Raw genomic sequence first — 25807 nt, 5'->3', positions numbered from 1 at the left:
CTGGGAAAGATTTACTACAGAAACATTGTATATAGACAAGTATATATACTTATAAATCTCAGGATGCACTGTTAGTGTATTTTATTCAACCGTGTCCTCGAGTCTCTCCCTACCAACCCCACACCTAACTTACCAATCGGGTACGCTACAACATAACTGGAGCGGACAGCGTTACACTACATTGCATGAGTGATACAAGAGTTCAGAGCCACAATGGAGCATGTCACATGTTTGGTGCGTTGTTTTACGCGATTCTGCATTGAAATATTTGGTCAAGGTTAAAGTATACGATGATGGTTGAGTAATTTTCGTGTGTCTCGTCGACAAGTACATATTTCTCGTAAAGAGTTATAGTACTTGATCCAAGCTTAAACTTAGCTAGGCAAGGACTTCATAGTGCGATCAGGGAGCTGCTACTCTAACAGCAGCTCCCTGGTGCGATGACATTATGTTATTTAAGTTCTAAATAGAAACGTTATAGTAGGTTCAGTTTCGTGAGAATATCATTGAACAGTATTCATATTCAAAGTGCATGTCATAACCAACAAGCGTTACTTAAAACAGGACGATTCGAAAAGTCGTTATAAAAGCTTTTACGTCATCAGTGTAAACATATAGTAACTGACGTTTCGCTGCTTTTAGGTACATTGTGTGTATGTGACTTGCATTTGCTATTGATTTTGAACTCTCCTATGTGGTGTGCTGTCTTCTTTGTTTAACAATGAATATATTCTAATCAATTAAGGAATTAAAAAAAGTAATTCAATGTACCCACCACTTCCTACAGTAAATAGGTCACGTGTCACCAGTCGGATGATGAGACAGCTATCTACAACAAGAAAACCTATACTTGCACAAGTACCTCTAAAGTATATTAAGTCAACATATTGTAATTTGTTCCTCACCACTACCCCAATAATATTGTAGCGTGACGTATTATGGGGAATAACATCCCCTGTAAAGACTTTTGGTAGTGGAATCTTTCTTTTGTGTTCACTTTGGTAACCTCTGTATTAAGCTGTCTGTATTATGTGCGTTTATTAGTCCCTTCACAGCATTTGTAGTTCAAAGCTTCTATAAAAACTATACCTAACTACATATCCTCAAGTTCTATTTCGATGTAGCCTACCTCACTACAACTAGTGCATTTAAAATTAATATTTAGAGTCGAGGATTAATTCGCATTAAGTAGAAGCTCATTATGCAGGTTATACCTATTACCTGTGACAAAAATAAAAGTTGAATGGCACATTACTACGATCCGCATATAAAATATAGTTTAACTTTCTGAGAAGGTACCAGATATATGACGTACATGTGAGCATGCGTACATGCTTTAACTACGGTGATACGACCTTAATCGATGTTGGTGACCATATAGCCATATTGGCCGTTCACTATATTGATATAGCGGGGAACATTTACATGTGGCTCAGGCGACGAATATATTGTATTCAAGAGACAAAACTAATTTAACGTAAGAGTCCAGCGGTATATTAGAGTTATAACTAACACACTTATGTTAGGTACTAATTGAGAGAGCCGAAATTAAACAACCTTCTAGCATTCCAACACAAATGATGGCTGCTAGGAAGGAGCATAAGGGCAAGGATGAGGAGATGGGAGGAAAGAAAATAACGCCGTTATTTCGCGTATGTCTTTTGCACAAGAAATAACAATTTTTTTTTTTTCAAATAGAAGGTTAATTAAGCTTCTGCAGCGTTGCTGCTTTTGTTTTAACAATATAGCAATCCGTCACAATGTGTGTAGTCATGCATAGAGCCAATGTATGGTTCGTTAATCTTTACAGTGGTGTGTAATTCGCTATTTTGGCTACTCTATACATATCACGTTTTATGCTAGACACATTCGAATCACAAACCTCCATTTCCTCGTAGAATACATATAATTCTGATACATTCCTTAGGAAAGTAAATACCGAAACTGAAGCATTTATTACTTATTCCTGTTGTATATATTTATCATCCAGAAAAACGACCTTGGCGAAGCGTCTTGCAAATGCGATACCGTATCCATAGTAACTGTCATGGCAAAACTGATCACCCCAGCCGTATTGAAAGTATCTGGCAGAAATATCTAACTGGTAAGTGAAGCAGTAAATGCTATAGTAGAAAGTGAATTTAGTAAACTAAACACACATAGGAAACGTAATTTTTTCTGCTATGTAGTTCTGCTATAATGTGTCTTATTGTGTGGTTTTTGCCCAAATCTACTGAATGCTGCTTTGAAGTACTTTCAATTAGCAGCCTACTTTGTCCACGAAAATCCATGTCGGCAAGGAAGTCTTCAAAAGATTCCAAATGTCGTTTGCCAATAGAGAATATTTCAAAAACACCAAATTAATAATATTATCTAACAATGATGAATATTGTGTAAAAGTAAGTTGGCCTGATGTTTCGATCCTAGCAGGATCTTCTTCAAAGGTTAAATGACAAGTAACAGTAACAGAAGGGACAAAAACACGCACAAATAACAGACAGGTTAATGAGCATGATGAACAAAAAAGAGATGGATGTAAGGGGATCAGTATACAAGGGATGGAGAGAAGAAAGAAAGAAACCAACAGGGGAAGAGGAGAGGTAGGAGATAAACAGAGGAGGGACAAAGAGAGGATTAAGGGAAGGGGTTAGGGAATAAACTGGAGAAGGACAAAGACATAAAGGTGTGGAGAAAAAAGGATGGAAGAGAGCTATGAGTAGAGGAGTGATGGGGGGGGGGGTGGACAAGGGGAGGAAGTGGGCACAAAAGGAAAGCTAGTCATGTCCTTCCTGAATGTTGAGGCCATGAGGTTGAATGGTGCGAAGACGTTGCATCCACAGCCTCTCTCTGCTGATTCGTATTAGGTGAATATTAGCAGAAAAATATTGTTATGGAACTAAAACTGCGCATGTTAACATAACCCCAAAATAAAATAAAATAAAAACTAGACATGACTGTGTCACCGGAGTGACACGGACCCAGCCATTCATCCTTTCATGACCTTTGACCCTAAATTTGTGTATACCTCATAGACACTGGTGAAAAGCAATGCATAACGTGTTAGTCGCATTATCATAGGTATCGGAGTAAATTAAATCATTGACACCTAGATGACCGCATTTGACCTTTGACCCCATAACCGTTATTATGTTTTTGTTCTATTTTTATTTTTTTAGTGTTTGTTTCTTTTGTTTGTTGTTTTCTAACATGCAGTTTCTTTTAAGGACTATTTGCTTTAAATTACATTACAATCATGAGATTCAAAGCTTTTAATTTAAATTGGATTTTGAAAAAGGGTAAATCTGCAAAGTGGGTGTGTCGAATAGGCTACTAACACATTTGCGTGAATTTTGACCCCACAAGCAGAGGTCATATAATAAGGTAGTCATTGACTTTTCTTAATCTTTTATCAAGGCCTACAAGATGGCACATTTAGTTCTGTGTTTTGACCTTGTTTTAATTTTTTTGCACAGTTAACGTTTATGACCCTTGTGACGTCATGCTTGACCTTCGACCCTAATTGAGCACAACCCAAACACACTGACTACAGTTCATTCATATACCATACGGCCATAGGTCAGATGAAGAGGCCACCATTGACAAATTTCAAATTTCTGTCCGAAGCCAACATGCTGACACTGTTAGTGTTACTGTTGCCATTTCAGATTGTTTGAAATGTGATCTTTCTTTGACCTTTGACCTCTTAACCCTATGTCAGACTTAAAGGTCACTGTGGACAATTTTGAATGTCTGCCAAAATACGTGAACATGATGACTTTGTTACTTTTTTTCCATTTGGGGTCTTTTGTGATTTGACCTTTCTTTGACCTTTGACCTTTGACCCCCTCAACCGTAGGTCAGACGAAGAGGTCGCTGTGGACTAATTTGGATGTCTACGAAAGGTGAATGTGAAGACTTTGTTACATTTTCCATTTGGGGTTGTAATTGTGATTTGACATTTCTTTGACCTTTGACCCCTTAACTGTAAGCTAGACAAAGAGGTCAATGTGGACAATTTTGGATGCCTGTCCAAGGTGAACATGTTGACACTGTTACTTTTGTCATTTGAGGTTATTTGTGATTTGACCTTTGACCCCTTAACCATAGGTTGGACGAAGAGGTCACTGTGGACAATTTTGGATTTCTGCCAAAGGTGAACATGTTGACACTGTTACGTTTGCCATTTGAGGTTGTTTGTGATTTGATCTGACTTTGACCTTTGACCCATAACCATAGGTTGGACGAAGAGGTCACCGTGGACATTGTTTTATGTTTGTCCAAGGCCAACACATTGACACTGTTACTTTTATCATTTGAGCTTGTTTTACATTTGACCTTGTTTTTTACTCTTGTGACCCCAAATGACCTTCGATCAAAATTTCAAAAAATAAGTTTTGTAGAGGGCTTCAAGCTTTATCATAAGCATAAGACATATGATCAGGCTACATAATCTGTAGGAGTAGCGTTTTTTGTAAATTTTACATCTTGACCATTGACCCCTTAACCGTATGTCAGATGAAAAGGTCAAAGTTGACTTTTCTTTATCTTTGGTCATGATCTACAAGATGAGATATTCAATTTTGCAATTTGAGCTTACTCTATTTCTTTATGCAGTTAACCTTTTTGACCCTAGTGACCCCTGTGTGACCTTTGACCCCAAACTGGTCATGGCCTGAGGTACCCTTACGGTCAATGATTCTTGTGACTAAGTTTGGTGAACCACAATAAAGGCATGTACGAGCTATAGCGATTCCTGTGACAGAAAGATGAAGAAGAAGAAACCATAAGATACAAGACCCAGCCCGCTGATCCCAATTATATACACAGGGTAGCCAGTGACAGATCAAGGATTACGGAGGGGGTGTGCGCCTCACCCTACCCCTTACACCGACAACTCCATTTTTGACGTTTCCATTTTTCCTCTCTCACTAATGTATCTATATAAATACTATATATGGTCTATCATAACGTGTGTGTGTGTATGGACGCCTTAAGAATTGTACAATTGTGCTATATGGAACCAACTGTGGCTGGTCTTGAACTCGACCGAGTCGTCGGGGAACATGACGCATTTCGGGAAGGGGGCGACCGCCCCCCCCCCCCCGAGCAAATTTTCTTTACGACATCGCTAGTAATTTCAAAATAGACAATGCTTAGATGCAACTTACAAGGCCTGGGAAGTGTCATTTCCAGCGATCTGGGAGGCATTTTCGGCCAAAATTTTTCTTGTACGCTTCGCGCCACCTCATGGTGGCGCTTCGCTTAGATAGTTTGCCTACAGGCTTCGCCCCTCCCTTGGCAATTACTCGCTACACGCCTGTTCGAATTTGTAAAGCAAAGAGCAGATATAAACATCATATCAGTGAGCATTGAAATGCATGTTCCACGATGAACAGCCTCAAAAACTTTCTGTGTGTAGGCAAAGGCGTAGGAGCCAAATTGGATTTGTGGCTGTAACGACTTGCCCGAAAAAAAAGCCAAAATTTTTCGCGCGCAAAGCGCGCGTTCAACACATCGATGCCAATATCATATAAGCAAGCATCGGTCATTACATTGCATGGCATCGTGTGCCTTAAGGTCCGTGAAAGTTGCACAGTATACCGCCGGATGCTAATGTAAACAACCAAATGTCTTATGTAGATGGAGAAAAACCATACAGATCCATTTATGTCAAAACTCTCTTTTACAGTAATGTCGGCCAAGCTTACAACTTTATTTTAATTACCAAGGAGATCATTTTTAAGTTATTCATTGCTATTTATTTTTCTTTCAGTAGGTGCCCGAAAACATTTGGTTTCGGTAAGGGGGGGGGGGCGGCTGCAGCCCCGCCTCCTACGGGACCTACGCCTATGTGTGTAGTGTTCGGTTTCGATATACCTGATATCGGAAATATCTGCTATTTGTCATTTCCTTCAGCCAAGTTTTATAATAGCCATTACAAGAGGTTGCAATATTTCTACAACAATAAATTAACTGCGCCTGAATTTTAGAAAATTTCCTCACCAACATTCTTCATCATACTTTCCTCTACTCGTGTAATTTTGACCTGTCTATTAGGGGTTCAAGGAGGTTTTTCTATATTGGTTGTCCATAGATAGAATTTTGTGCAACATTACGGGTATGTTTTGAAGTGATTTGTATTCACGAGAAATGGGAATTTTCAAATTCTCAACAAATAATGGGCTTAAAACCTTCAAAAGTGGGGCTTTCGGATATTGTGGGCCGTGACGTAGAATCACCCACAAAAGCAATGATCCATAGGACATGCAATGAGGTCGAACATGATGTGTGACTGATGACAATCTTCAAAAAGGTTATGGATGGAAAAAAAAAACTTTTGGGAAATACTTGGTTCTCAGACAAAAGTGTACATCTGGTTGCTCATTTTCAAGCCCGAGAAGTGCCATTTCCGGTGATCTGGGGAGTATCAAAACCAGAAATTTTTTTGTACGCTACGCGCCAATCAATGGTGGTGCTCCGCTTAGATAGAACTTCGCGCCCCCCGGGTTAGAAAATCCTGGATACGCGCCTGGATACATATGATGGATAGGATGAATGTATGGGATGGATGGATAGATAGGATGGATAGGATGGATGGTAAGGATGGATGGATAGGATAGATGTATAGTATGGATCGATTTAATTTGATGGATAGGATGGATGGATGGATGGATGGATGGATGGATGGATGGATGGATGGATGGATGGATGGATGGATGGATGGATGGATGGATGGATGGATGGATGGATGGATGGATGGATGGATAATATGGATAGGATGGCTGGATATGATGGATGGATAGGATGTATGGACACGATGGAGAGGATGCATGGATAGGAAGGATGGATGGATAAGATGGATGGATAGGATGTATAGGATGGATTAATAGGATGGATAGGATGGATATACCCAGCAAACACAAAGCGTTATCATAACATTTTTAAAAGAGCCTCTAAAATATGTTTTTATAACGTTTAATGTGGTGTATAGCGTGTTTATGAGATATTAATGTTATATTAATGTTTTAACGAAAAATTGTTTTGAAATAATAGCCTGAAAACGTTTTCGTGACATATTTATTACACCACAAATAACGTTATCAAAACAAAAGACGAAACGCTTTAATAACGTTTTAAAAACGTTTTTGTGTTTGCTGTGTATATAATGGATAGATATGATATATGGATAGGATGAATGGATAAAATGGATGGATAGGATTAATAGGATGGATGGATGGATAGGATGGATGGATAGGATGAGATGGATGGATTGGGTGGATATATACGATCAATGGCTAGGACGGATGGATAGGATGGATGGATAGGATGGGTATATAGGATTAATGTATAGGATGGATTGATAGGATAGATGAATAGGATGGATAGAATAGGATGGATAGAATAGATGGATAAGATTGATCGGATGGATGGAAAGGATGGATGGATAGGATGAATGGATATGATGAATTTATATGATGTATGGATAATCTGGATTCGATCGATGGAATGATTTGGATGTATAGGATGAATTGATATAATGGATGGATATTTTGGATGGATAGGATGGACAGGATGGATGTATAGGATGGATTGATAGGATGGATGGATAGGATGGATAGGATAGATGGATAAGATGGATGGATAGGATTGATCGGATAATATCGCAATTGGATGGGTGTAAAGAATGTGTAGCTATAATTGGATGGATAGGATGTATAGGTTGGATGGATAGGATGGATGGATAGGACAGATGGATCATTGTATACGCAGAGCCAATACAAAGTCCTAACTGTATCTGTATATCATAACGCTGTGTTTTGCCGTATACTAATTAGATGACAGTTGAAAAAAATAGTGCATTTCCAATCGCCAATTTGGTATTGTTGAAAAAAGCTTCATCTAGACTATAGCCAATTTTACCTAAAAATGTGCATTTTTCTCTTGTAACTAGCCATGAAAAAGGCGCAAAATTCAATGGAGATTTATCACAAAATACGACAAAAATAGAACTTTTTACTGCTTTATTACGAAAATAAATGTTGTGAGATTAACCTTACCGCGTCATGGTGGCTGATGACGCCTTCTTTTGCATTATTCAAACATTTAAACCAGAGGGGTAGGTCGCAAGCAGTTTCGCAAAATTTCTTATGTCTGGCCTCCAGTTTTTTGGGGGGCGGGCTACAAGAAAACTGCTCTCTGAGCTAATTAACTCACTCGTTGGGGTCTGACTGTAGGCCTATGTCTACTTTGACCAAAACATGGACCCGGCCTTTTTTCATTACAAAGATTTGAGATACAACTGAGGGCGCTACTGGCAAATACCTCAGAATTATTTCAACCTGTCTAGCCTAACTGCTTCCTAAGCTAGTAACTAGTAGTACAGGTAGGTGTATAAGCCTCAAAGTCTTAGGTTGTCTACCTATGGATGTCACCTACAATAAACGATATGCAATGCTAGCGAACAAGAATGCCTTAATCGTCATCCTTCACATAACGAACACATATTCGATCCCGTAGTAGTATCCAGTGATAGTAGTACTATATAGCAGTACTATCCAGTGATAGTAGGCTAAACATATAATATATCACACGCTAGGACCTAAACTGTTTGAAACGTGGTAACGAACTTAGCCGATTATACTATCTCTGTGCAGCCTTAGTACTGTACAGTACAGTATTGCGAAGTTCGGAACACTGCGAAGTTCGGACACCCCTAAGAAATGCACGATTTTACCCTGATAACCTACAGCAAGAGCCAATTTCACGAAAAACTACGAAGCTACAGTTATTTTCTCTCCAAAATAACCTGTGTGCTAGCAAGTACTTACATATTTGTCTCTAAAAGGAAGTTATAGTTTTGGGGTTGTTTAAATCTTAGGTGTCCGAACTTCGAAGTGTCCATGCTACTGCAATTCGACCATTTCTCTGCAAAGCCTAACTTCACATAAAGCTGCCAAAAATGCATCAAATCAGTCAAAATCTTTGAAAAGTTTCAAATGAGAAACATATTGTTACCTTATAGAGCCTAGATGATAAACTTCCGCAGGGAAATTGAATCAACAGTAAACAGATAGTTTTGGATACGTAAGCCTTAGATTTCGTTTACGAACCATTTTGTGAATGGTCCTGGCCACAAACTTTTTCGGGTTTCTTACCCTCAACTTCATGGAGTTTGGAAGGCCGAAATTGCAAATAAATCAGTGTCAGTGTGTAACTCAGTGTATGTCTTCGAACTATTAAGCGTTTGATGCTGACGTCACGAGCAATCTGATTGGCTGAATAATTGAGAACCTGTTTGGGAAAAAAAAATTCGCGTCCCGGGTACCGTCATCCGGTACCGTCATCTGGTACCGCCATTCGGTACCTCCACCAGTTCCCCCACCGGTACCCCCACAGGTACTCTCAGTGGTACTCTCAATGGCTCCCGGACCAGTACCCTGGCCCGTACCCCGGCCCGTACCCCGACCATACACCAACCGGTACCCTAATAGTTAGCCTGACAGTTCCCCCACCGGTACCCCCACCAGTACCCCCACCGGTACCCCCACTGGTACTCTCAGTGGTTCCCGGACCAGTACCCCAGCCAGAACCCCGACCATACCCTAACCGGTACCCTAATAATTAGCCTGACAGTTACCCTGACAGTTACACTCACCGGTACCCCCACTGGTACTCTCAGTGGTACCTCCACTGGTACTTTCAATGGCTCCTTGACCAGTACCCCGGCCCTACCCCGACCATTCCCCAACCGGTACCCTAATAGTTAGCCTGACAGTTACCCCCACCGGAACCTCCACCGGTACCCCCACTGGTACTCTCAGTGGTACCCCCACTGGTACTCTCAGTGGTTCCCGGACCAGTACCCGACCAGAACCCCGACCATTCCCCAACTGGTACCCTAATAATTAGCCTGACAGTTACCCTGACAGTTACACCCACCGGTACCCCCAAGTACCCCCACTGGTACTCTCAGTGGTACCCCACTGGTATTCTCAATGGCTCCCTGACCAGTACCCAGGCCCGAACCCCGGCCTGTACCCCGGCCGGTACCTCAACCCGTACCTCGACCGGTACCCCGACCGATATCCCAACTGGTATCCTGAAAGGCACCCTGACATGTACCCTGACACGTACCCTGACACATACCCTTACTAGTACTGGTACAATGACCAGTACTTTAACAAGTACCTTGACCGGTCACATGAACATTACCTTGACCGGTACCCTCACAGGTACCCTAACAGGAGCCCTCACAGTTACGCTCGCCAGTACCCTCACTGGTACCCTGACCAGTCCCCTGACCGGTGCCCTGACTGGTACCCTAACCAGTGCAATGACCCATGCCTTGACTGTCACACCTGGGCCATCCCTGGTTGTTGCAGGCAGGTTTTGTATGGGTCAGGGGGATATTGTCTGGGGGGCGGGATCTTGTCCGGGGGAATTTTGTCATGGGGGATTTTGGCTTGGGGGGATTTTGTCCCAGAACCCATCTACAGGTCATTATTTTTGTACATGTATTACGTTTGTGACAACTATTTATAGTTCATATGCACAGTTATATTTTTGCTGCAACAGCAATTTATTTAGCAGTTCTCCACAATTTCAGTTAAAATCTTCATATTCCTCAGCTTTTTACAGGTTGGTTCCCACAGTGACATACATGTAAGTAATGCCCTAGTACATACATATAGTAATATATGGACGTGTCGTTGTCATATGCGCGGTGATGTTTTGAATATCCCAACATGGCCGCTGAACAACTTCCGGTGACTTCGCGGCTCGCTATACAATCACCGTACGCGCAGCCTATCCAGTTAGTGTAGATCAGTGGCTCGCACACATAAACTGTATGCTTGTTCATATGGAAAGCCAAAGGACCACAGGTGGCGCTACTACTATAAACAGGAGGTGCTACTACTCTAAACAGGAGGTGCTACTACTCTAAACAGGAGGTGCTACTACTCTAAACAGGAGGTGCTACTACTCTAAACAGGAGGTGCTACTACTCCTAAGTGACGATGCTACTGTAAAAAGGAGGCGCTACTACTCTAAATAGGCGATGCTGCTACTACTACAGGCGGCGATGCTACTGTAACTTAGTGGCGCTACTACCGTAAACAGAAGGTGCTACTACTCCAAATTGGAGACGCTACTACCCTGTATCCAAGGCGTGTTTCCAAGGTGTGTTTCCAAAACAATATGCATAGAGGGGTCATCATGAAGGTCAATCTCCACGCCGCGTGTGGTTATTGCGTAATCACATTGCACATAATAGTACGACGATACGATCGGCAGCAAAGCCTAGTGTATCTAGCCGCAGTCCCATTAACATATCGTATAACAGCAGTACTGCAATCATGGCTTCCAGATATAGCGCGTAAGTAGGCTAGTTGGTATAGTGTGATGTTAATGTTAGACTGAATAAGCTGGTCACTGAAGTTACTGAACAACAAAACATCTCAGTTGGCACTTTCATTTCATTTCATTTCGTTTATTTGTTTCCACATTCAAACTATATTACACAATAATAGAAGAAAATGTATGTGACAAGTGGAGGAGGTCTGAGAAAACCGAGGCTCTTACGAGGCAGACCCCCCGTACAAAGACAATAAGAAAAGAAAAAAAATGAACAATGCATGCAAAAAACAAAGGTTGCACACACGAATAAACCATGTAACTGTACTTAAATTACATAAGATAACATTACACAATTTAAAGAAATGTCATATATGTAAAGACAAAAAAGAAAAAAATGAAAAAGAAAAAATATGTATTACCTTAGCCAACTTAAACTTTTCAGTATTTGGATAAAAGTAAATGCTTCAGATTTTTAGAAAAGATTGCAAGTGATGGGACATTTTTAACCGTGTTATCAAGATAATTCCATAACTGGGTACCTGAGAAACTGAAAGATTTTTTTTGAATGTGAGAGCGGATGCTATACAAATGTAAATTACTCGAGTGTCTTGTAAAATGGTCATGGATGTCTGAGTTTAAGCTAAAGTGTCTGCATAGCAGGGAGGGCAGAAGGTTATTGTTAACTTTATACATGAAAATACCTAGTTGAAATCTATGAATGTCAGACAAAGTGAGAATTTTAAATCTTTAAAGAGGTGCGAAGTGTGAGCTCTATAGTCTGACAGTGTGATTATACGAATAGCTTTTTCTGAAGAATAAACAAGCGATTAAGGTAAGTGGGATGAGTATTACCTCATACAATGTTACAGTAAGATAGGTGCGAGTAGATAAGAGAATGGTAAAGCGTAATGAGAACATTCTTTGGTACAAAATGACTTATTTTTATAAAGGACTCCTATTATTTTTGCCTAGTTTTGTTGCATACTAAATTAATATGAAGTTTCCAGTTAAGTTGAGGGTCAAGATTAAGTCGAAGGAATTTGACAGAATGAGTCTGTGTAACAAAGGTGTCATCAATGCATATTTTAAGATTTTTAAACTTGTTGTGAAGTTGATAAAATAATATGAAGTTTGTCTTTTTAACATTTAAGGGACAATTTGTTCGATTTAAACCAGTCAGAACGTGCGTGACTTCGTGATTGATTAAGGATATAGAGGAATGTGGTTTACTTGCCTTGTAAAGAGTACTGGTGTCATCGGCAAAAAGAGAAAAAGATAATTTCTTAGAACATAATGGAAGATCGTTTATATATAAAATAAATAACAAGGGTCCAAGTATAGAGCCCTGGGGCACACCACAAGAAATATCTCTAAGTAAAGATGAGCAATCATTAAAAATAACAAGTTGTTTACGGTTGGATAAATAATCAAGAAACCAATCACGGGCAACACCTCGTATACCATAGTGAAAAAGCTTACTTAAGAGTATGTTATGATCGACAGTATCAAATGCTTTGGATAAATCTAAGAAAATGCCTAGGGTATATTCATTGTTATCAAACCCTTTTGAAATAAAATTGGAGATATCTAACGCTGCCATATATGTTGAATACTTTTGACGAAATCCGAACTGACGATCGCTAATGATATTATGCTTATTGAGAAAATTTATAGTTCTATTGTAAATAGTCCTTTCAAAAATTTTAGATACAGATTACAGAACTGAAATGGGACGGTAATTGTTTAAAGCTGATGGATCATCTGATTTGAAAATAGGAGTCACTCTTGCAAGTTTGGTCTGGTCAGGAACAATACCAGAAGAAAGTGATACATTAATTATATGTGTAAGAGGGGCAGCAATCTTGTAACTATTATTCTGGATAATTTTAGTTGAGACACCATCAATTCCAGGAGCAGAGTTCTTTGGTAATTTGTTTATAATGCTAATTATTTCAGAAGGATTTGTTGGTGAGAGAAATAAGGAATATAAGTTAGTATTTTGAGGAAGATAGTCATCGAATTTAGAAGAGCAATCGGGTATTTTCTTTGCTAGGTTTGGACCAATTGTAATAAAATAATCATTGAAAGCATTAGCAATTTCCCTATGATCAGTTATAATTTTGTTCTTATGATTAAAACTTAAATTCATGGATTTTTTTCTTATTTGAACCAATTATGTTATTTATTATTTGCCAAGTTTTATTCAAATTACAGAGCACAGTACTTTGTTTAGCATATATATATCTTACAGACTAGCTTTTTTTTGCACAGAATAGAACTTTGTTGTTAGAGAATATATTTTTTTCTTACAAAGAATAAAAATTTGCACAGACAATACTTTTTTCTATGGAATATATATATTTTCTGTCACAATTTATATATTTTGTTAAAGAAAAATATTTTTCTGTCACAGCATTGAAATTCCTTTGAAAAGGATATATATATATATTTCTTTAGAGAATACATATTTTTCTCTTAGAGAATAAATATATTCTTGGCAGAGAAAAAATATTTTTTTGTGTTAGAGAATATCTATTTTGACAGAATATTTACTGTAAAAGAATATTTTTGCACAGAATACATATTTGATATTAAGAAAATACTTTCTGTACGCCTGGAGAATATATAAATATATACTTTAAGGAATAAATATAATTTTCAGGGAGTATATATGTGTAAACATATATATAAATATGTCTAACATTTATTTTTGAATTTAACCATGTATGTATTTCGTACATCATATATATATATATATATATATATATATATATATATATATATATATATATATATATGTATGTAATATCCCGCTTTCTCGCGCCATAGTGACCTCGATGCAGTTATTATTATTATTCAAAGAAACCTGTCATCGGTTGAACCGAAGTATTGATCAGACTTCCATGATAGAACCAATGAGTTACGTATCAATTCCTTGGTTAAAATAACGTTTTTCTGTCAACCCATTATTGTTACTCATTGTGGCGCGGTTGCAAACCCTTCCGTAAGGAAAATGTGTATCACCATGTAAACATTAGTATGATTTATTTTGTGTTGGGGGGGGGGGGGGGTGGGGGTCCTTTACTCTGTGACTCTTGTTTCAGGTTTAAATATATGCATGAGCCATTAACTATGTTACTAAAATAAGTATATGAAAGACTGTCATACTTAAAAGTTTTGTATTGTGTCATTTAGTGTATCTATATATATACTGTCATCCTGTTTGGACAGGGAGCTCGCCAAGTAACAGCTCCTTGGTTTCACCACGCCAAGTTTAATACGTTCCTCAAACACAATCTACCCTACAAGATTGTATGGGCTAGGTAAATTGTAATCATGGTAAATCTGGCATTAAACTTCAAGAAACGTTATAGCCTACCCACGCCCCAGTCACGGGCACATAATTCCAAAGGTGGTGACTAAATTCCAATCGTTCCCCGAATTATGTTTTGCGGCATGGACTTTAAAAACGGGCTGTGACTATGGGTTTCATGAATGTATATTTTTCTGCGGAGTGCTCTCGGAAGAAATTTACACAGTTCAGGCTTTAAATGTATGTTTAGCCTAAATCAAATTAGGTAAATAATTTGGTTTATATATACACACGGTTGTGTATGTTAAATCTTTAAATTTTTAAGAAACAAAATTCAAAAGTTGTTGTTTGTTTTCACAGAAAGTTTCCCCGAAAGACCCCCCCCCCACCCCGACGACTAAAGCGTTACCCTTCGGACAGACCATGGAGGTATGGTCCCCTGCCCCCTCTCCTTTCATACGCCATTGATCAGCCATTAAATGGTATTCTACGCCGAAATAGTCATTAATCACTTTCTGATAATACTTTGAAGAGGGCGAACCAAGGAAAGAACATACCTTCTTATTAAAACGTTAAAAATAATAATTAGTTACTATTGTAAAACTAATATAAATACATAATGCACTTGTCATCCAGCCTCTGAAAAGATCCTGCTAGGATCGAAACGTCAGCCCCATTTACTTTGACGCATTAGTTACTATTATATACTACAGAACACAGCCTCGCCCCATCATTATAAGATACATGTAGAACATACTTCGTTCGATCAATCGGGAAACCTTTGCCTCTTTGAATTGAAAACGATGTATTTTTGCACAACTATAGTTGAACTATAAGATATACGATTAATATATTACTAGATGTGATTGTACAATAATTGGTTGATACCTACTACACGGTTATTTAGCATATACTATCTAGAATTCTAGAATTGGCTGTCCTGAGCCTGTTTGAGTTACATTTAAGGAAATAAAACATCACTGACCACTAAGTTCGGCATTCAAATCTTTCTTTCATAGGTGCAAATCGCGACGTCTCCCCTCAGTTGTTGTTACAATTATGTCCAACATTTCAGTCATTTGTTGGTTTGTAAAAACCATCTTTACGTATTCGCGTATCTTCTCGTCCACGTTGAACGACATTCTTTGTAATTATAATATGGATTATTTTTCGCGTAAACTGTTTTAATTTCCCCACAAGTTGATATCGAAACTAACGTTTCATATGGTAGTAACAGTTGATACTCTCAATCTGTACAGACATGACATATGTAAGAAAACTGAAGAGTGACATTCGTTGACCCCGTGTGCATATTGTTTAGGGAACACGCCTTGGAAACACGCCTTGGTTACAGGGTAGTAGCACCTTCTGTTTAGGGTAGTAGCGCCACTAAGTTACAGTAGCATCGCCGCCTGTAGTAGTAGCAGCATCGCCTATTTAGAGTAGTAGCGCCTCTTTTTTACAGTAGCATCGCCACTTAGGAGTAGTAGCACCTCCTGTTTAGAGTAGTAGCACCTACTGTTTAGAGTAGTAGCACCTCCTAATAAGAGTAGTAGCACCCCCTGTTTAGGGTAGTAGCACCTCTTGTTTAGGGTAGTAGCACCTCCTGTTTAGGGTAGTAGCGCCACCTGTAGTCCTTTTGGCGTTCCATATGTTCAAGCCTCAAGGTACTGTACGGTAGGTGCTTGTTCGTTAGTATGCAGCCATTATTTTACGCGCTAGTACCAACATGATCTTTCCGTGTTCGCTTTCTCTACTTATATGCTTCAAAACACTGGTACTTACATCTTGATAATTCGAGTTGGTAACTATAAGTTGAACACAGGTAAGTGTTTATCATTTTATTTATTAATTAATATCTAGGAGACTAGGACTTCATAATTTGACTATTAGTATTATTACCATATTAAATGTCTTCTACAACTAATAGTACAAGTACAGTACTAGTGTAGCCTGTAGGCCAAGCGTAAGTACGTTACTAGTAATACTAAACGGAAGCTATGTGTGTCGACCATATTCTTCAGAACGATGTTAATATGGTTGCCCTACAAAATTTCATGATAGCGTTGAAATATTGTAAACCACCATATTGAATTAATTCAACTATCACTGTTCAGAGCCGTAACTGTGTATAGCAAAGGCTTCACAGTTAACGCACCTTCGTTATTGACGCACCTTCAAATAGTAGGATACTACTAGCAACATAAAGCAGGCAACCTAAACTGTTTGCAGCAAAGAAGAGTTACATATTTGATGAGTTTTATTCCATTTCAGTTATATGCTGATCAAATTGTGGTTTTCTAAGCTTTTAACATCCTCCCCCAGTTTTGCACATGTTTTTGGCATTTGGATCTCTTACTCCCAAATAAAACCCAAAATTACCACAGTACAACATACAAATTACGATACCCTTAGTACATTACCACATACCACTACTCTCTGGGCCCTGACCTGTCTGGGCTAAGACTAGGCTCAGAGCATAGTAAACAGCATCCAAAGTCAATGGATGTATGTACTTAGGCCTACACTTCAGTTAGCTTATCAACGAATGTGTTAATTTAGGGGTATGAAAGAACTTGACACGGCAAACATTTTGTAGTCAAATTCTGCTCAATTGGTCTTGCATATTGGCACAGAACAATTAATATTTTGAGATCACTAGCATTCCTATCTCAAAGGGGAGTGGGGTAGCGGCAGGAACCAAGGTGAGTGCAGATTTTGCATATACAATGTACAGAATCAATTATTTTCTCTTTTTTTGGCCACCTTAGTACTGCCCAGTAGTTTAGCTATAGTATTACTCTGGAATGAATTTGGCAGTCAATTTTCTGTAAAATTCTGAACACCAAGTGCTTTTGAGAAGCAGAAATACATGTAAGCCTATCACATGTAGGTTAACTTGAGCAATAATGGTAGTTGAAGTAAACTATGTGCAGGTCTAAACATTACAGGTGCTCTATGATTATGTGTCTAACACAATCAGTGGTCAAAATGCTAGGCCTGGGCACCACTACCTAGGCATCTGTTTATAGCATTAGCAAACTGGCAACTATATAAGGCTAATCATACCAGCATGAGTACTCAAGAATCAAGTGTAATATTATTGTTGCTACTGAGCTTATCATTGCTACAGTACCATTTACTGTAGGTCCTGAGGCAGGAATGAATTACAGTTTCCAGGCTGGGTCAACCACATTTCATGTATTTTGAATAAACTTATTCCAAATTTACTGAGCTATCCTTACAACAAAATGTCATGTACATTGAATACTGTTGCTTAGCAAGCTTCGTGAAATTAGTGTCAAACACTCATATATCTATATAGGACCTACAGTAGCTTTAAGTCGTAACTTTAATATGAGTAAATAGCTCACTTTGTGACATTAATAGGACCCCAACAGGGTCCATCTCAGCAATCTCAGGTCTAAAAGTCTAAATTTTGACCCAAATACTCATTTTAGACAACATAAATCACTGAAGCGTGATATCACGGAACATTCCTGAAATATCAATTGCTACACTATATATGCTAAGCATTTAAGCCATTAACATACTGGATTTCAGCCAAATTGCGAAAAATCACAATTTTGCATAAAGGTTTGGTCAATTAATTGCTCCCATTGACTTGCACTACGTAGGCTAATTGAGCTGCGATACCTGTACTATTTGTAATATGTTGCATATCTGTTCGCAGTCCTGTCTCCTATATATTAGCATGTATGTTAGCATGTATGATAGCATACATACATGGCATGAATGAACTAGCATGTATGATAGCATACATGTTAGCTTGTAGGCTATGTAAGCAGTATGATACCATACATGTATGTTAGCATGAATGTTAGCATGTATGTTAGCATGTACAGTATGCTAGCATGTATGTAAGCATGTATGATAGCATACATGTATGTTAGTACAGTATGTATGATTGCAAGTATGTTAGCCTGTATGTAAGCCTGCTTGTTTGTGTGTATGTTTGTGTGTTTGTTAGTGTGTATGCTACCGTGTATGTTAGCATACATGTTAGCATGTATGTTAGCATGTTATAACCAGTATGATAGCATGTATGTCAGGCTGTATGTTAGCCTGTTTTTTAGCATACATGTATGTTAGCATGTAAGTTAGCATGTACAGTATGTGAGCATATGTTACAGTAGCTTGAAGGCTATGTTAGCATGTATGATAGCAAGTATGTTAGCATACAGTACATGTATGTTAGCATGTATGTTAGCATGAATGTTAGCATGTGTGTTAGCATGTATGATAGCATACATGTATGTTAGTGTGTATGATAGCAAGTATGTTAGCTTGTATGTAAGCCTGCTTGTTAGCCTGTATGTTAGCCTGTTTGTTAGTGTGTATGGGTCTGTTCACGTTAAAGCGCCCAATTTGGTTGCCTGAGGTACCAAATTTTCAAATTACAGTAAAGAACTTCTATTCTAAGTAAATAACATAAGATATTGATGATGTTTTTTAAAAAATATTCGAGTATCCTTAGAAAATATTCAATTTTTCCTGAAAAAAAGTTTAAGAAGTTTTTCTTTAAAGAACAAAATTGAAATTAATAGTAACAATTATACCATAAAATTAAACCACAACATAAGCACATATATTAACCAAAAGCTGAAATTTCTGGGTCATGTCCTCTCAGAATTTTTTTTTTCTTGATTCTTGTTTCGGACATCACCCCTCCAAAATGATCTTGTTTCGGACATCACCCACCAATGGTTTACCTAATATATTAAACCTAATATTTAGTAATAAACTAAATGATGTTCATTTCATGGCAATAATGAATAGAAAAGCATTTTAGTAAGTTGTTACCTGTACGAAAAGAGATCTATGGACCCTTTCTAGGTTCCAAGTTCAAAACAAAGAAAAGGGATACTGTACAAGTGATCCAAGTGATCAACAAGACAATTATTAAACGAAGGCCATGCTTGTTAATACTTAGCAATATATATCAGTACATCACGATATGTGATGATAACAAGCAGCATTCATTTGAAATAATGAAAAATGCAAACACTTGTTTTATAGATTTGCAATAGACTGTCTTGGACTATGTTTCGTACATCACCACAACTGTATTAGGACATCACTGTAATGTTTTCTACACAATGCATATCATATCAAAAGTTAAATTTGTAACAAAGGGGTCTTTGTTGTTGACAAGCTACCTACAAGGTATAATGACAGTTTTGAACTTATTATAGCTCAAATCCTCAGTGTTTATTACAAGTTACTTTATGAGTGTTTCAGACATCACTGAATGTTTCGGATATCACCTTGGAAAAATGTTCACAAAGCTGCATAACAATTTAATACATATTTCAGCAGGTAACAACAACATGAAGTAATATTTTTGCTATTCAAAGCTGTTCAAGCAACAAAAGTCTGCTTCAATATAGACACAACAGTCAGACAGTACTTAGCAGATTTACACTAGGTATTATGAATTTTTGAGGGAATGCAGTTTATTAAAACACCATAGACTGGGAAATCAACAAGGTGTACTGAAAAATAATGGTACTGTAAATTCTTGGGAAAACAAATGCCCTGAGGCAAATATTTCAAATTGAACATCTGGACAGAGCCGATAGGTGAAAAGGTAGGTGATAAGTGAAAATCTGAAGGCTTGGTGTAAATGATAATCCCATTTAATGTTAATGAATTATCACTGTTTACTACATACTCAATTCATACATATCCAGAATACACACATTTAGTTTAGATCTTCCTGCAAGCACGAACTCGCGAAGAAGCCATCATTGGCTTATCAAAGCCGCAAGCTGACCGAAGTCAGTCTCTTAGATTCATTTTTAACGACCATGATTATGAATTGTCAATTGTCAACAACTCTGTAACTGGACAACATACATTAATCTTGGAGTGACACAAACTCGGGACCTTATTATCGAAAGGCACCGGCGTTAACCACTGTGCAAACACTCCATAACACTCCACATATCACCATTTGCATAAAGTTCTTCTCTGCTTCACCACATTTGTTACCTGTCCAGCATACCATTTGCATTGGCATTCGTTCACCAACACTTCCCAGACATCAACTTATACATTATTTTGCAGAAAATGGTATTATTATTGACTGCAAAGAAATTTTTCCCCAAAAGGGTTATAGAATTCTTTTTATCTTTTACGGTTTCCACATTTCCATCATTACCTAAATGAAGTCTGCAATAATTGAAACAAACAGCAAATATTTACCATTTAATAAATATACAGATGTACACAGGAGACATCCCTACATAGCTAATTTGGCACCCACCTGTTGTAGCTAGTATCATTGAGTCTACTATTTAAACAATTTTCAGAAGGGAGGTATCATAACCTAAACTCCACTAGAATGCTTGGTCCTATTTTGTAATGTCAGCAATAACAACTATTTTGCACCCCTTCAAATGGTACCAACCCGCTCCCACCCCCTCTCCATGCACCTTTGAGCTGGATCTGCCAATGTTGAAGATTGCTTCCACTGGCCCAGCTAAGCAAGAGTAGTAGCCTATACGAGTAGTACTATAAGTACTAGTTTAAATATCCTTCTTTATTGAGATTCATCATTATGCCTTGGCTATTATGATGTGAAAAACAAGTATTCATGGTTTGTACAAATACTCCTTGTCACATATGAATTAAATGATTTACTTTGTAAGATTGTTATTATTTAAGCTTATGGCCTAAACTTACATTTAAGTATAAGGCTTAGATGTTATGGCATACAGCAGCTCAGCAAATTGTTCAGCTTTATCCTTAAGTTTCATCATGATAAATATCTGTATACATATCACTAAAGATCTGAAGTCTCAGTGAAGCAACTCGGAATGAAAACATGGTCATGCATGCATGATGCACCACTCTGTGTATATAAATACTGTTGACACCATCGAGTAAACCTGGAGGTTTGATCACACAGTAAATCCGTGTACCAGTCAAAGAGGGTCATGTACTGTAATGTGTTCCAGGGTGGTACTAATAATCTGATATACTGCATTAATCTCCACATTGTTATTTCCTAACTAGTACAGTAAATGTATATTTGAGCTTAGAGCAGCAGACAACACACAGTTACCTAGCAATGTCTGTACCTTAACATTATAGTTATAGTCGTTGACCAACATTTATAGGTTAGATCACCAGACACGTTCCACAGTCATACTACTTAGCTAACATCTTCCCAAAATACTGGTAGCTTTTCTTGACCACCATCAAGTTCCCATCAACAGTTAAACTGCTCTGACATAGGGTGTTATAGATGCACACTGATTCCATACATATAGAGCGACAGACGACACTGAATGGTGTTCAGTTTTTCAAAGTGACGTTGACATACTATGCTGTAGACCTATGTGATAGAAACATGAGCTACTGTGCTACAAAACTCGTCTAGGCCTATTCCAATTGTGTGTAATTAACTTTACAATTATCAATATGATATTGGGAAATATCAAATTGGTACCGCCATGGAAGCTGAAACACATCACATGACAGTCCATGCATGGTACCCACGTGCCCTTTGATGTAGTTCTTCTAGCCTATAAAAGGCTTTCTATGGTTGTGACAAATAGCTTGATTCAAGCTATAGCAGACAATTACAGCATTACTTTCTAATGTACTGTATACTCTGATGGCATCCTGATACATGTTATGTCAGAAAAAATTTCACTAAACGTTTTTTTTACTTTTTCAGTACTAAATGATGGAAAATTGTAGTGTTAATGATGTCAGTTCTAGAAAAATCCAAGTAATTTGATGTTCCCAGTAACATTTATACCCAAATATGTAGAATATCATTTTAGACTTGTCACAAGTCATCAAAAGATGAATACATGTTGGTCAAATGACACCAAAAGTTAAGAACATTCTGTTGTAGGATCTTAGTGTATTCTAGCACACTGAAATCAACCAATTGAATCATTCAGTTGAAACTAGTGCTGTTTTACAATATGTTGGATTCACAAAAGTGATGTCCGAAACACATGGTGATGTCCGAAACATACTTTTAAGGTTATTTTGCTATAATATTTGGTAAAGATGGATAAAGTTTTGGGTAGTGCAGTATGTATGTTTGTAACAATAGAACTTGTCATAATATATGAAGTGCTCATCTATTGTGTCTTTTTTTCAAGCAACATAAAGCAATATTAATTAAAACTTGTTTCGGACATCACTGGTGTTTCGGACATCACACACATGGACGGAAAAATTGAAATGGTTATAAAATCAAAACGGATGAGTGGAAATGTGTCATGTACATACTGTACTGTAGTTAGGGGAATACTTATGCTTTAATTAGAGTAAAAAAACAGTCTTGTGGGTTTTAACATACTTCATATATTAGCTGCTTCATGACGTTTCGGACATCACCAAAATGTGGACGGAAACATTTTGCATGTTGTTTAACTTCATTGTGTAGTAAAATGTGGCTGAATGGACATGCATCTGATATATATTTTATTTGATACAACTATGACAGTATTGAAAAGGCACACCACTTTCAACATTTTTTATTTAACCCCAAACTATGCCACTTATAAATTGCTGTATAAATGTGGACGGAAAAAGTGATGTCCGAAACACTGGTCCAGTTTCGCAATAATTCGCAAATTCATCGATGAAATTTTCTGAAATATTTATGAGAGGGAACCTATAGCCACAAAGTTCAATCATGACAAAATTTGGAGTAATCCTCTTTTGGAGTTGAGAATAGATCAAAGTACAAATTGTGCAGTTTGAAAACGGCAACATTTTCCGTCCACATTTCGGCACTTCTGGGAGTATAGCATACCATATGCATATCTCAGGAAATTGTCTATGCTATGGTAGGTACAGCTAGGTGGACTCTCTCCATGGGGATAATATTTGTATCTCTAGAATCTCTAATTATTTTGTCACAATTCTCCAAATGCCATTTATGCTAATTTGGGCGCTTTAACGTGAACAGACCCGTATACATGCTAGCGTGTATGTTAGCATGTTATAAGCACTATGATAGCGTGTATGTCAGGCTGTATGTTAGCCTGTTTTTAGCATACATGTAAGTTAGCATACATGTTAGCATGTATACATATGTTAGCTTGAAGGCTATGTTAGCATGTAAGATAGCAAGTATATGTTAAGCATGTATGTTAGCAAACATACATGTTAGCATACATGTTAGCATGTATGATAGCATACATGTGTGTTAGTGTGTATGATAGCAAGTACAGTATGTTAGCCTGTTTGCTAGCCTGTATGTTAGCATGTTAAAAGCTGGTAGCGTCTACGTCAGGCTGTCAGTCTGTTTGCTAGCATACTGTACATGTTGTATGTTAGCATGTACTGTATGTTAGCATGAGCATACATGTAAGTTAGCATACTGTACATTAGCATGTATGTTAGCATGTTAAAAGCAACATGAAGGACTTAAACACTTTTTGGTTCCTTGCTTAAGCAAAAGGAACCTATGTAGTCAACTAGATCCTCCATAGTGAGGTGTGCCCTATTGTTCTCGGTGCCTGTAAAGGTCACCAAAGGTCATTAAGGGGCCAAAAACCAAAACAATAAACAAGCAATAACTCCCATTGACAGGGTACGACATGTTTGTTATTATGGAACTTGCTATGTAATAATATATAAAGTAGGGGATCGATTTCCAACTTAACAACTTGGTGTGATCCAAGGTCAAAAGGTCAATTAGAGGTCAAAACAGGTATTTTTGTGATAACTTGAGAACAAAATGTCCGTCAAGGTTGGGAGTTACGCTATTGTAATCCAATAGTGGACCCACATCTTTGTGACAGTTGACCTTAGGTTGACCTCTGGTGACCTGTATTAGCTTCTTTATTTATTTGAATTTATTGTGGCCATATCCAGATATCAAATGGTCTTTTGATCAAAATTGTCCATGTTTTGACCCCTGTGCGACCTTCAGGTGCAAAGTTAACAGAGATTAAGTTTTTTTTATATGCTCATTTTAGGAGATACAGGACATAAAACCAAAACAAGTTTGGCAATATTTAACTATATGATACAGTAGAGCTATGCATGCTCTAAAGATGAAACTAACTCCCGCTTCGATCGAACACCCGGTTCTTAAGTTATGAGGTGCCAAATGTTGGATTTGATACCTTTTTAGCAATAACATTTTGTGTGTACATGGGAGTTCATAACAATTTTAGGATGAAGTGCACATCAAAGGGAATATTTTTCATAAAAGCTGTCATGCCTTCCAAGGTCATTCAAGATCTCTTATTGACAAAATCTGCCCACTTATGCTAATTTTTTGCAACAACTTTTCCAAAATTCCTGTTATTTAATCCAAGGTCACCAAAGGTCAATTATGGCTCAAAATGTGTGTTTTGGGGGCAATAACTGGTGAAACTCCCATTGATGGGGTGCAATATGGTTGACATTTTGGGACTACAGTAGTTGTGAATAGGGTAAGGGATCGTTTCCAAACATAATGGTCATGTGATCCAAGGTCAAAAAAAGGTCAATTATGGGTCGAAAACTCAATCTCCAAACTGATAAAAGTTGTCCATTGTTGATCCCTGTGCCATTTTCATGCGCAAAGTTATCAGAGGTCAAGGTTTTGATTAGTTTCAAATGAGAGGTGGATCTCATGACCTCGGAATATGATTTACAGTAAAGTAATACTTATGGGTGTGTACGGTGCAGTGCTGTACCCATTGACTCTTGCAAATGTATGTGTACTCCAGTAGTCTATGAGTATGTGCAATGCCCCCTTACACACCAAGAGGTATTGTCCCTACTGTATAACTGTAGACACTACAGTAGTCATTGAGTATTGCACTGCTCCTTAAACACACAGACCTGTATTACTTTACTGTATAAATGTTGATACTACAGTAGTCATCGAGTACTGTACTGCTCCCTTACACACCCAGAGGTACTGTAATACTTTACTGTATAACTGTAGACACTACAGTTATCATTGAGTACTGTACTGCTCCCTTTCATACACAGCTCAGGTCTTATTTTACTGTATAACTTTAGATACTTGTAGTCATTGAGTACTGAACTGCTCCAGTTGCACACCCAGAGGTATTACATAACTTTATAATTTTCCTACTACTCTTTGAGTGCTGCACTACTCCTTGCACACCAAGATGTTTT

The 25807-nt window shown here is 37.9% G+C and overlaps 3 protein-coding genes across 12 annotated transcripts in view; 2 read left to right on the top strand and 1 right to left on the bottom strand.

The window, feature by feature from the left end:
- LOC139969995 (uncharacterized) overlaps nt 1-25807 on the bottom strand; it is a 958452-nt gene that overhangs the window by 120348 nt on the left and 812297 nt on the right. The gene's annotated exons all lie outside the window — the stretch shown is intronic.
- LOC139969972 (uncharacterized) overlaps nt 1-25807 on the top strand; it is a 290887-nt gene that overhangs the window by 136973 nt on the left and 128107 nt on the right. The window lies entirely within an intron of this gene.
- The window catches only part of LOC139969966 (NACHT, LRR and PYD domains-containing protein 3-like), a 42502-nt gene continuing 18663 nt past the window's right edge, over nt 1969-25807 (top strand). For 6 of the 7 annotated variants that reach the window (XM_071975441.1, XM_071975439.1, XM_071975436.1 and 3 more), the window contains exon 1: nt 16338-16496. The gene's annotated coding sequence lies outside the window, so the exon portion shown is untranslated. Of the gene's footprint in view, nt 2105-16337; nt 16497-25807 lie in introns of those variants that run through there. The other variant, XM_071975437.1, reaches the window with a different exon arrangement.

Source organism: Apostichopus japonicus, chromosome 7 (genome assembly GCF_037975245.1).
Source record: "Apostichopus japonicus isolate 1M-3 chromosome 7, ASM3797524v1, whole genome shotgun sequence".
NCBI lineage: Eukaryota > Metazoa > Echinodermata > Holothuroidea > Aspidochirotida > Stichopodidae > Apostichopus > Apostichopus japonicus.
The sequence above is the reverse complement of the archived record's forward strand: the minus strand, read 5'-3'. Positions and strand labels throughout refer to the sequence as shown.